Source organism: Salminus brasiliensis, chromosome 9, assembly GCF_030463535.1.
Source record: "Salminus brasiliensis chromosome 9, fSalBra1.hap2, whole genome shotgun sequence".
Lineage (NCBI taxonomy): Eukaryota > Metazoa > Chordata > Actinopteri > Characiformes > Bryconidae > Salminus > Salminus brasiliensis.
In genome coordinates, this window is record NC_132886.1 from 5472390 (window position 1) to 5484452 (window position 12063).

General features: G+C 41.1%; 1 protein-coding gene across 2 annotated transcripts in view; it reads left to right on the forward strand.

Annotated features, from left to right (window-relative positions):
* Positions 1-5316: 5316 nt before the first annotated feature.
* LOC140561951 (tensin-3-like) overlaps positions 5317-12063 on the forward strand; it is an 82330-nt gene continuing 75583 nt past the window's right edge. For both annotated transcript variants that reach the window (XM_072687239.1, XM_072687238.1), the window contains exon 1: positions 5317-5637. The gene's annotated coding sequence lies outside the window, so the exon portion shown is untranslated. The remainder of the gene's footprint in view (positions 5638-12063) is intronic.

Here is a 12063-nt window from a genome sequence, read left to right on the forward strand (position 1 = left end):
CATTTACACCATACACCAGGTTCAGTTTTCAGGGACCTTCCTTCCTGTCTCAGTCTAAAATCTTTGCCTGCCTCACATATCAACTCCAGACAATGTCTGGAGAATCAGGTCCCATCATCAGGTCCCTCATACAGCCAGAGATTTCTGCATGGTTTAGGAAGAGGCAGTGCCCGTGTAGCATGTGCAGGAGGCATGGCATGATGCAAAAGGTATGCTTGAATTCTCTGGAAAATGACCTGATCTATTCACACATCGGACATTACCTGGACTTTGTACTAAGAGGCTGATGGCATGATGAAGTCCAGGGTAATGTCTGTTACAACCGCTCCAGTATGGGTAATGTCCGGAAAAGTTCTGGGCTGCCATTCCTGGTTGCCTGTCTGAACTGGGCTTGGGGAAACACATTCACATTCATAAGCAGGTCAGTGTCTGCTCTACAGACAGCCTGGACATATGGAGAAACCTCGAACCACAAGACTAAACACACATCTGATAAGGGAGGTAGATGCCCTGTAAAGGTCAAAGTACAACACTGACTTCAAACAACAGTGTGATGACGCACCAACACACATCCACGTGGCCTTTCTGTTGAATCATGGGTTACATGGTGTGTATCCTTTTGGTATAAATAAATGAAATTTATTTGAACTCTATTCAACACACAGTACACCACTGTGAACAAAGTCCATGATATAATAAAGTAATGGAAGGTAAAGATTTATTAACAGGGTTGTCATAGGGTCAGGAGGGAAGGGTCAAGCAACTGGCAGGCTTTATCCATCGTACATCCTTTGAGAAATGACCATATATCTGTCATATCTATCAACATAGTGTACTCTATGTATGTATATGTTCTATTTATCTATTAGTTTTAGGCCAGTATGGACTTTTAGCCAGTTGAAACCCCATGCCCAGTCCCATTAATATACTGATCCAGCTCTGTAAGTCATATGCAAAGACTCCAGAGTGTATACATAGTCCACAGTTACGGCTGGCCCATAGAAGACCGCAACGTATAAAAGAGATATAGAGACATACATAGAATTTGCTTTATTGAGGCCTATCATTTTAAAAGTCAGATGTCTAGAACGAATAAGGATCACCACTCCTGATCCGAGGTCATCTGAGGTTGTCAGGTTCTGCAACAGAAGAGAGAAAACTGCCTGTCCTAGAGAGATTAGAATGAAGGTGGTCAGATCAAGGTCAATATTACAACTATCCAAGCTATACAACTATACCCTGGGAGCCAACATCTACCATCTCTCATTGGAGTCTACCCTGGATCTGAGCGAGCACACCACTGCTGGTCTCAAGTCCCTTACAAACCAGCATGTCCCAATGTACCCCAGGTGCATCCCCTAATGCCCTAATCATCAGCTAGCCACACCTATTCCACTAGCTGCCAGCAGAGGACACATAGGACACAGGGTTATAATATCCACTCTAATGGACATTTTATAGATCGATTTCATGTTATTGGGCCCTAAATAGAATTTTTGCACTTTGTCTTATCATCTAACTTGGTAGATGTCCAGTCCAGAAGGTGTCGTCAATCTGCAAATATTTATACAAATTTTCCTTTAGACGGAAGTACGATTTTTAGTGGTTGCTGTGCTTTACCTACTCTGACCCGCTAATACATTTAAGGAAGTGACCATTAATCTACATTAATCTACCTATCCATAGACCTCCAAGTTTATGAATATAGTCCTTGTAGCTGCAGATCTACACAATATGGACAAAAGTTTTGGGACCACCTCTCATTCATTATTTCTTCCAATATCTTGGGTATTTAAAAAGTTGTTGGTGTAACTGTCTCCACTTTCCAGGAAAGAAGGCTTTCTACTAGATTGTGGAGGAGCATTGCTGTGATCAACTGATCCCAAAAGTATTGGATGGAGAACCATCCATCGTTCCAGAGAACACAGTTCCACCACTCCACCGCTCCTCATACCGAATATAGTGAATTTGTTTATTACAAAGGGTGTATATAGTGTATATATTCTCCTAGGTGTTACTCATTCATAGAACTATCATTATCAATGTAGACCTTCTAGTCTGAGAGCTATTGATGATTAATCTCAGGAATGACATTTCGGGTGTAAATTCTCCAAAAAAAAAAAAAAAAAATGTAAAATGTAAAAATGTAAAAAAGCCATTGTAATCAACTACAGCTAAAGTCAAAGGCTTAGCAACAGGATCTCCACAAGTCATCCAAATGACCATGATGCAGAGTGAAAGATCACCTACAGAGGGTGCTCTTTTCTCTAGATAAAAGATCCATCCAAACAAGCTCTCCTGCTTTGAGCAAATAAGCAATGAAGCAAACAGTCAACAAACAGCACTGATTAAAGAACATCCTTTGAACTGAAAACCTGAACGTTCTGAACTGCATGTCTTCACCGCTTGCCCAGCCATTGATTCGTGCTCAGAAGAACCTCATGAAAAGCTAAAAGGGCCAGTGCTTAATTTTTACACATGCATAATATCCAGTCACCAACCCAGTAGTGAACCAATGGGTTAGTTAGGGTCTGGCAAACTGTGGGTCACAAAGCTTCAACAAGAACATCTAATATGATATCTAAAAAGGTGGCTCTGAGTGACTCGAGGACCCCGGGTTTGTGAGTTTGAGTCCTGAACCAGGCCACTTTGTCATCAGCAGCCAGAGTCAGAGAGAGCACAATTGGCAGTGCTTTCTCCGGGTGGGTAGATGGCGCTCTCTCAGGCCCAGGTGTCTGGTGTGGTGGAGCTGGGGACCCGGTGCTTTCCTCTGAGCTTGTCGGCTACCTGGTGATGCCGTGTTGGCCTTAAGTCCTTACCCTCCTAGTGTCTGTCGAGAAGGTCTGGGCTTAAGGCTTAAAGAACTTTATATAAAGGTCCTTTAAAGGTTTAAAGGTTCTTCACACTTATAAGTTTATTAGTAACAGAACAGTAATAGTTCTTCAGGGAACCAAAAGTGGTACTTCTCAAATAACCTTTGTAGCACATTGCTTTTTAAGAGTATCTGTAGATTCTGATTGATAATGTTAATAAATAAGGACAGCTTCTGGATCAGCATCATGACAAATTCTGATATATATTTCTGTAGAATTCTAAATCCTGTAAAAATGAATAAACACAGGTATTTTATTGCTGTTGTCCCAAACCATATATTCTAAGACCACCCTCAAGGTATCAATCAAATCTAATCCCAAAATCTGTGAACACTGAGATGATTCCAATTACGCTGTGCATCTTTGGGCTGATCATATATCTAGATGACCTTCCATTCTTCCACACCAGTTCAGCACTGTGCTGAAACCTGGCTTACAGGTGGTGTAGCTCTTCAAAAGCCCCCTGATTGGGATTTTAACACTCAAGCCTATAAGTACTGATAATATCACTGGTGTCAATGGCAGGAAAACAGGGGAGGCAGCCTTTGGCTACGGTAAATCATTAAGCCAGACACTCCTTCAGCAATCAGACACTGTCCTACACAAAGCCCTGTTATGTAACTCTGCATTCCTCTGTGTGCTGAATTTGAGAGACTTCAAGGCAGCCGTCCAGAGGTCCGGCGACCGTCAGCGTTTTTTGTAAACAACATGACTCAACCCAGCGTGAACATGAAAAGAACGGTTAGTCACTGTAGTCAGAAAGAAAAGTGAGTTGCGTTCTGACTGTGTGTCTGCAGTAAACCCAGCTAGGAGTAAATGATAAAAACAGTGGTAATGAGTAAAATCCGTCATTTTGAAAGCTTTTGTGTGGTGATTCTGTCACTTTATGTGTTTGGGTTTAAAATTAAACACATAGTCTTAAATCTTCCAGCTTACTGTGCAGTGAAGTTCTTAAACGGTGGTGTAAAAAACATTTAATGTTAAAATGTAAAAAAAATATATATAACATTTAAAAAGAAGCATATAGGAGCTCCAGGTGGCTCAGCAGTCTATTGCTCTGTCACTTTGGCCCAGGGGTCGAATCCCGAGTCATGCCGCTTTGCAATCAGCAGCCGGAGACCCGAGAGAGCATGACTGGCTGTGGTCTCTCTTCATCACTATTAAGCAATGTTGGCCATCACAGGAGACATGTAAAAAAAAAAAAAAAAGAAAAAAAAAAAAATATATATATATATGTATAGATAGATAGATAGATAGATTTGTGTCACAATGTCAATATATCTATCTATCTATCTATCTCTCTCTCTCTCTCTCTCTATATATATATATATATATATATATATATATATATATATATATATATACACCAAGATACCATGTATCTATACCTTTGTCCATTTTTCCATGGTTTGAATCCTGTAGCTGCTCTGTAAACTGTGTAAATAGTTCTGGATGAATAGACCAATAGAAATGCTCTAAATAAATACAGTTAATAAAAACTTTAATTTAAAAACAGAAACTCTTATTTTACTTTAATTCACATTTTTGCCTTTTTCTGTAAAGGCAAATGGTGTTCTTCAATGGACAGCGACTATATATATATATATATATATATATATATATATATATATGCAAAGAAATCCATATCTAACCAGTTAGATAGAAATATATATATATATATATATATATATATATATATATATATATATATATATATATAGTGAGAGATAGAGAAAGGGGGGAGAGAGAGAAAAATGAATAGATAATAATAACAGATAGAAATAAGAATAATAGATAGAAAATAATAGATAGAAAATGCAGAAATACAGGAATGGGAATATAGAGAAAGGTCTAGAATGAGGTATATGAGGTGGAGGTATAAAGTGCAAACTGAGCAAAATGTGCAAAAGTAAGTGCACCTCAGACAATTCCTCTACACACAGTGACTTACAACAAAAAACTCTAGAAATTAAATAATCATGTATCATATTTATCCAACAATCTCAGCCTGAGATTTATTAGCTATGTTGACTACACTACAGACAACAATTTTCTGCAGTTGCTCGAGCAGCTTTTCTCCAAAGCTGAAAGTAGCGCTTCTGGGAAGAAGCCGGATCCTTTGTTTTCGCTCCTTTGTTTCCCTTAAAGAATGAAAATCCATTTAACGTTGATAAAATTCTGGGTGTGAAGGCATGAGCCGCCCTGCAGTGTATTAAACCCCCTTCCCCCAAATCCCCAGCCTCGACCCCGAGAGCCGCCACAGACAGGGGGGCCGAAAGGGAGGGAAGAGGGGGGCGAGAAAGAGAGAGAGAGAGAGAGGGAGAGAGACAGACAGATGGAGAGGGAGAGAGAGAGAGCGAAAGGGAGGGATCAGAGGGGGAGGACTCATGCTAGGGCTTGTGGCGTCTCTCTCTCTCTCTCTCTCTCTCTCTCTCTCTCTCTCTCTCTGAGAGTTTTGAGAGGGCTGAGTCGACTCAGAGTTGCTGGACGTATGAAGGACATACAGCCCAGAACAACGCGGCACAAACTTGGACTGAAGTTAGAACCTGCAGGGAGAACCTGAAGCTCAGACGGAACCACCTCCCTCGTCTGAACCTGCAGTGGAGTTCAAGCTGACCTGCCATGGCCACAGCTCTGTCCACTCCGGAGTAAGGGGATGTCTGCGGTCCTCCTGGAACTGATCCTGGATCATCTCTCCTGTTCCTCTCAGTAATTTTGGGACTTCCAGGTGCTGAAGAACGAGAAGGGCCGCCTGAGATCAAAGGTAAGGTGTGTTTGGGTCGATCCAGCAGCTCAGTCAACTCTAAACTCTGGGTTTCACCTCTTTGGTCCGTCGTTCACTTCTACTGGTCACCAACAACAAACTGGTCTACGAGTGGTGTTCGTCTTCCACCTCCACACTGCTGCAGGGTTTCAAAGCAGGAGGGATTCCAAATGAGTGTGTGTGTGTTATGTGTGTGTGTGTGTGTGTGTGTGTGTGTATGTGTGTGTGTGGGTAGGGAAAGGGGGGTTGGACGAGTCTGAGAGAGAGAGAGCTCATTCAGACTGGGAGTGAATGAACGCTAGCATGTAGCATTAGCATTTTGCACCATTTCTTGTTAAGGTAACTGATGCTAATATGAAGCATATGCTAACCTGGTTCCCTCACAGCCAGATGCCGAAATCCTGCCTTTTTTTTTTTTTGGTTTGTTTGGTGATAAAAGAAAGAGAGAGAGAGAGAGAGAGAGAGAGAGAGAGAGAGAGAGAGTCACCCCCAGTGACTCTCTATGAGGCTCCTGCGGAGTTTGAAAGAAGAAGAGGGAAGTATTTCGTGCCCTAAAGGCTGGACTTTTTTCACAAGTGTACAATAGGGCAAGGCCTCTCTCTCTCTCTCTCTCTCTCTCTCTCTCTCTCTCTCCCTTAATTTAAAGTAACTTGCTGTTATTTGCTAATGCTGAAGACCAGGAGGTCTAACGTACCTAAACCGTCACCCCAGCCCACTCCCGCCAGGTAGAGGGGGAGAACTCACCTGTATTTGTCCTCCATCTCTGTTTCTGACAGCAGTGTGTTTTAATTGTAGCCACTCCAGTCAGAAATCTGACGATTTCGATGATGCTGAATCACTATTTTGAGAAAATAAGTGGAAATGATTTTGAGATAAGTGGAACATAAAATTATATAAATAATTAAATTATAATAAATAGTCTGATAATTTGAGACAACGATGAATGAATTTCAGATTTAGTTGAAATTGAAGAAATAAATCATGCTTTTGAGGTTGAGTTCGTCTTTGGAGAATTTAAAGATACTTTTGGGATACTTTTACTAATTGCTAATTATGTAAAGCTGCCTTGTGACGACAACAGACAACAAAAAAAGGTTTACAAATAAATGTGACTTGACTTGACTGCTAAGGCAAAATGGTGAGGAAAATAAATAATCATTTTGAGATTACATCAAAGAGGTTAGAGAATATTTCAGAATACTAAAGAGAAAATTTCAGTAAATAATTTAGGATTTTGATTTTGAAAATAACATTTCTTTTTAGGACACTAAGTTAAAGGTTGAGTGAATACATCATGATTTTGAGATTAAGTCAAAATATTGAGAATATTTGTTATGGATTGTTAACTTTGTAGGATACTGGGTCAATAATTTGAGAAAATAACTACATTTTAAGGCAAACATTTTTTAGGTTACATTTTTTGTAAACATTTCATGAGAAATATTGAGAAAATATGTATTTTGTTAGGATACTGAGTTAAAAATTTAAAAAGTTATAATTCAATGAGAAAAAGTAATACATTTGAAAAAAGTTTAAAAATATGATAATTTATCATTTGGAGTTAAGTCAGATTTTTAAGAAAATAAATATTTCTTTTTAGGACACTAAAAGTTAAATTGTTAAGAAAATTCGCCATGATTTGGAAATTAAGTCAAAACATTGAGAAATATAATTTGTTTAGTTATAAGTTAATATTTTTAAGAAATAAATGAATGATTAATTTTGAGGAAATTTTTTTTTTCTAGAATATTAAAGCTACATTTAAGAAGTCATTTAAGTCAAATAAGTCAGAATTTGAGAAAATCTGTCAATTTTAGGGTATTAAATTTGGGCACATTAATCATCAAATTTCCAAAATTTCTACAATTTCCAAATTTCTGGACATTTTGGCATACCTCTACTAGAACTAGAGAAAACTAGAATAGCAATAGTCTCTGTAGGAGAAAGTATCACCATCATTTTTGTCCCTCTCACACAAAAACCTTGCATAACTCATACCTGCTTGTCTGACACATCTTTACCAGAGCTGCTGATGTTGTTTAATATGATACACAGTCTTCACAGTAATCACTGGCTTGGTGGTGTTTTTGCATGTAGACAAGCTAAGATGCTGAAACAGTCTGAAACGGGGGGCACATCAGAAGAAATGTACCCCCACCAGAAATCCTCAGACTTGTGGCTCTTTCATGCTGCTTTTGGGAACTGTCTGTACTGTGTCTATCACTGCCAGCCAGGAGGTCACGGAGGAGCATTCAGCGACAGGCGAGTGCAGCACATGCCTCTGCCTCCTGCCTCTGTTCAGAGGACACACTCTTTCTGCGGTCCCGTAACACACAGGTGGAGAGACTGGAGACAACAAAGCCGTGGCTGAGAGTCATCCACAGACTGGGGGTCTTTGCAGAGCCTTTGTAGCGTGTCCTCAGTGTGGAGAGCAGCCATATCGCTGACATGTGTGATCCATTACAGGCACCAACAGGGATTTCTCAACAACAAAGTGGCGCTCCTGAGCCTGGAGTTCCTTCTAAAACGCTGAAGGCAAAGGGATGGAGTCTGCTTTTCTCCATAAGAGAGAGCAGAGCTATCCGGAATACAGAGGAAAAGCAAGGTAGAGCTTAAGAGGGACGAAGGGACAGAGAGCAAGAACCAGAAACAACCAGAAAGACCGAACGAAGAGAACAGACTCTTTCTGGAACGCATTCCTTCTGGCCTGGTGTATCAGAGGCCGTAATTTGGAGTCGCTTTAGGAGCTGTTACACAGCCCGCAGGATCCGCTGGCTAGCCGGAGTGGTGCATGTTGTTTCCGGATGTGTGTTTTCCCCCTTTTCCATAACGTCCCGTGTAGGGGCGAGACAAATACACGTTAAAGTTCCAGCAGAGCTAAACAAACATGGCTAAAATAGCTCCTCACCCCTCCCTGCACTCCATCTCCCAGACTCCTCGGTGTTGTTTAGTGTGTGGGGGGGTCCTTTAAATGCAGCGCTAGCAGAAATAGTCCTGAGCAACAGGAAGGAAGGAGATACTGGAGGCTTTTCTCAGGCGGACTGAAGCCCACTTGACCTGCTGTAGTTCAGGGGCAATCTGTCACATGGTTGCTTTGAGAGCATTGCAGTATCCAGTGTTCAGAACTTGGAAACGTTGGAAATGGGAGTCTTAAAGGTGATGCTGGGGGGTATTTAACTGCAGCAATGATGTAACATAAAAGCATTTAAAATAATATTTAATCAAGTATCTGCTGACGTTTTTGATCTCAGGCTATTTCCTGTTTTCTAAAAAGCCGGCTGTCTAAAGTTTGACAAAAATTGTGATTAATTGCATTGATTTTTTTGTAGTTATTCACTATTTATTGCATTTTTTTGCACAGTCTATGAATTATTGCATGGTCATTTGCTCAAATTAGACCCTGAACAGACTCCTCAGCTTCTCAGCAATTGTAGCCTCATACAGTTCGTGGATTCTTGGTACAGTGGCAGGGTGGGGAAGCTGGTATCCCCTGGTCCAGAGTATTCCTGAAGGTTTTGCTTTAAAACCATTGACAAGCCAGGTTTGAACGAGGAGAGCTGCAATCATGGATTCCTTCAGAGCGACACACGGCTTGGGAGCAGCTGGGCTCCAGCCTGCACTACTGCAGATAGGTCAAAGGGTCAAACTAGGAAAGTGTGTTAATGGCCACTCTGTCACAATCATGCAGTTTTAGCTTACAATTAATGGTCCTGTATTGTGTATAGCTACAATTTGAAGCTCCTGGGCTCCCCCTACAGTTGGGCAGAGCAATTCTGTGATCACTGTGCCACTGCAGTAAATGCAAATCAAGCTTTGAGCGCCCCCTTATGGAAAGATATTTATTTAGTATTTGTATGCGTTTGTTGACAAGCTGAAGTGAAGGAAGCATGTGGGCTGAGGCGGTAGAGTAATACTACAGGGTTTTACACTAATATGACTCCGTTCTCCCTGTTACTGTCAGTGGAGCAATAGCATGACTCTGAAGTTGTTATTTTAAGGTAAAACTGCAGAAAATGTTTTTATTTTTAGCTGATAGTTGTAGCACAGACTGTGTAAAAGCTAATTTGCTGATTGGATATCTCGCTTCCTGGCTTTCTTTCGCTAATGCTAGCTTTTAATGCAAAAATATACAACATAGTACATAATGTGCACAAGCAGACATTGAAATACCTACAGGAATACACAGTAGTAACATTAGCATTAGCTATATAGCTATGAAAAAAAAAATGTTGCAAAAATCTTGTATCTGCAAAATGGCAACATCAAAAGAGAAATAAAAAAACTTCTGAGCTTTCAAAGTCGATTTTATTTTAGAGCATTTCTATTGGTCCATTCATCAGGAAAGTTTGACACAATGTAATGTCAGGTTGGGGATGATGAGGTGGGGTGGTGATCATCATCATTCAACATCCTTACCTCTCTAACGCTCTTGTCACTGGATGCAATCAAATCCTCACAGCAGCGTTCCTCCAAAATCTAGTAGAAAGCCTTCTTCCCCGGACAGTAGAGACAGTAACTTTAACAAAAGCAGGATCAGCTCTCTTTAACACCCCAGATTTTGGAAGATGCAACAAATGAGCAGGTGTCCCAATACGTTTGTCCATATAGTGTATATGAGCATTAAAAGGTTTGGAATCACTTTGCCATAGTAACAGTTTCTTATTATGAGAACAGGAAGTGAATCAAATAAAAGACAATATTTTATATCTATATACTAATTTTTTGTCACATAACCACCTAGCAACCCCATAGCAACCACCTAGCAAAAACAGTTTCATCCTACTCGCCACGTGGATTTACATTATGTCAAAAAAGTGACAAATTCTCAATATATTAAAGCGCCAAGTTAGAAGAATCAGATAAACATATGCGTCACGGTATGAGTGTGAGTGAGTGTGGGAAATAATCACGACCAGCTTAATATTAGCAAGTAGTCAAGAGTCAAGAGGGGACAGGGACAGGACAAAGGACAAGACAAGGACTGCAGCTCTCTTCTGGCTGGTCTCCCTCTGCGCACCATCAGGCCCCTGCAACTTATCCAGGATGCAGCGGCACGGGTCGTCTTCAACGTTTCTAAATTCAGCCATGTTCAGCTCCTCCTCTGCTGCGTTCTCTCTCTTCACTGGCTTCCTGTAGCTGCTGCCCAGGTCATCAGATTCAAACCCCTGACTCTGGCCTACAAAGCCAAGACTGGACCAGCCAGCCCCTCCGTACTTGATGGCGATGGTCAAAAGCCGATCTGCACTAAGAGCCCTTCCAGCTTCATGTACGGCTCGGCTCGACCCGCCATCCTTTAAGATCCAAGGAAGACGAGCGTCCAGGCTTTTTACTGTCCTGCACCGAAGTGGTGGAACGAGCTTCCCCTGGGTGTCCGAACAGCAGAGTCCAACACTCGCTGTCTTCAAACCCAGACTGAAGACCCTCCTCTTCTGAAAGTACTCAGGTGAAGAGAAGAGTACTATGGTCACCTTATTGACTTGTGTTTAGTAGAGTCTAAAATTAGAGGATCTTTGAATTATTAGTCTATTTAAACTAGCTGAGGTTTTTCTTGAGTAAATAGCAAAGCACTTTTGTAAGTCACTCTGGAGAAGAGTGTAAATGTAAGACAGGGAACAAAACGAGAACAAAAACAATACAGCAACATGCAAGACAGTACAATAAATACAATAATTAAATACGACTATTAATAATAAGGTGCATAGAAATGAAACACTGCAGTACTGAGGTAATAAAGTGTGGAATATATAAATAAATAAATAGGATGCAGACAGGTTGTGGGTGTGGGGGTGTTTAGTTCACTCTCTGTTGTTAAAAAGTCTGACTGCTTGTGGGACAAAGCTACTGCAGAACCGTGCAATAGCTCATATAATTGAGATCAGGTGATCAATTAATAATGCTGACAGGGCTATTAACTGCCCTAAACAGTGACAGTGACAGCAAATATTGAGTATATCTGTTTGAACAGCGCCAAAATATTTGCACCAAATGAAATTGTGGTGAAATTTGAGATTTAGACCCCTATTAGACCCCTGCATTTACTCTCCAAACACTCTAGATCCTATCTGAGATCGTCATATCTCTCTCAAATAACTCCCTTCAGCGCTGGAAGAGCTGAAGAGCTGAGAACGAGTGAGAGAATCAGAACCAATTAACCCCTTAAATCTTAATCCAACTATCTAGAGCGTCTCGGCCCAATCTGGCCATTCAACACCCACTCATAAGCCATGACTGCCGTGACTGCCTTAACGTTATCACTGGTTATGATTAAGCGGCCTCCTCTGGTTTCTCTCGGTCTGGAAGCCTTCTCCCTCCTTTTCTCTGTTTCTGGACGGTGGTCATCACAGGAGGCTCCCCACCACCTCCACAGGCCAGGTCACATTCCTGGCTAACGGCCTTTCCCGTCGCCAGGCCTACACTTCCTGCTGC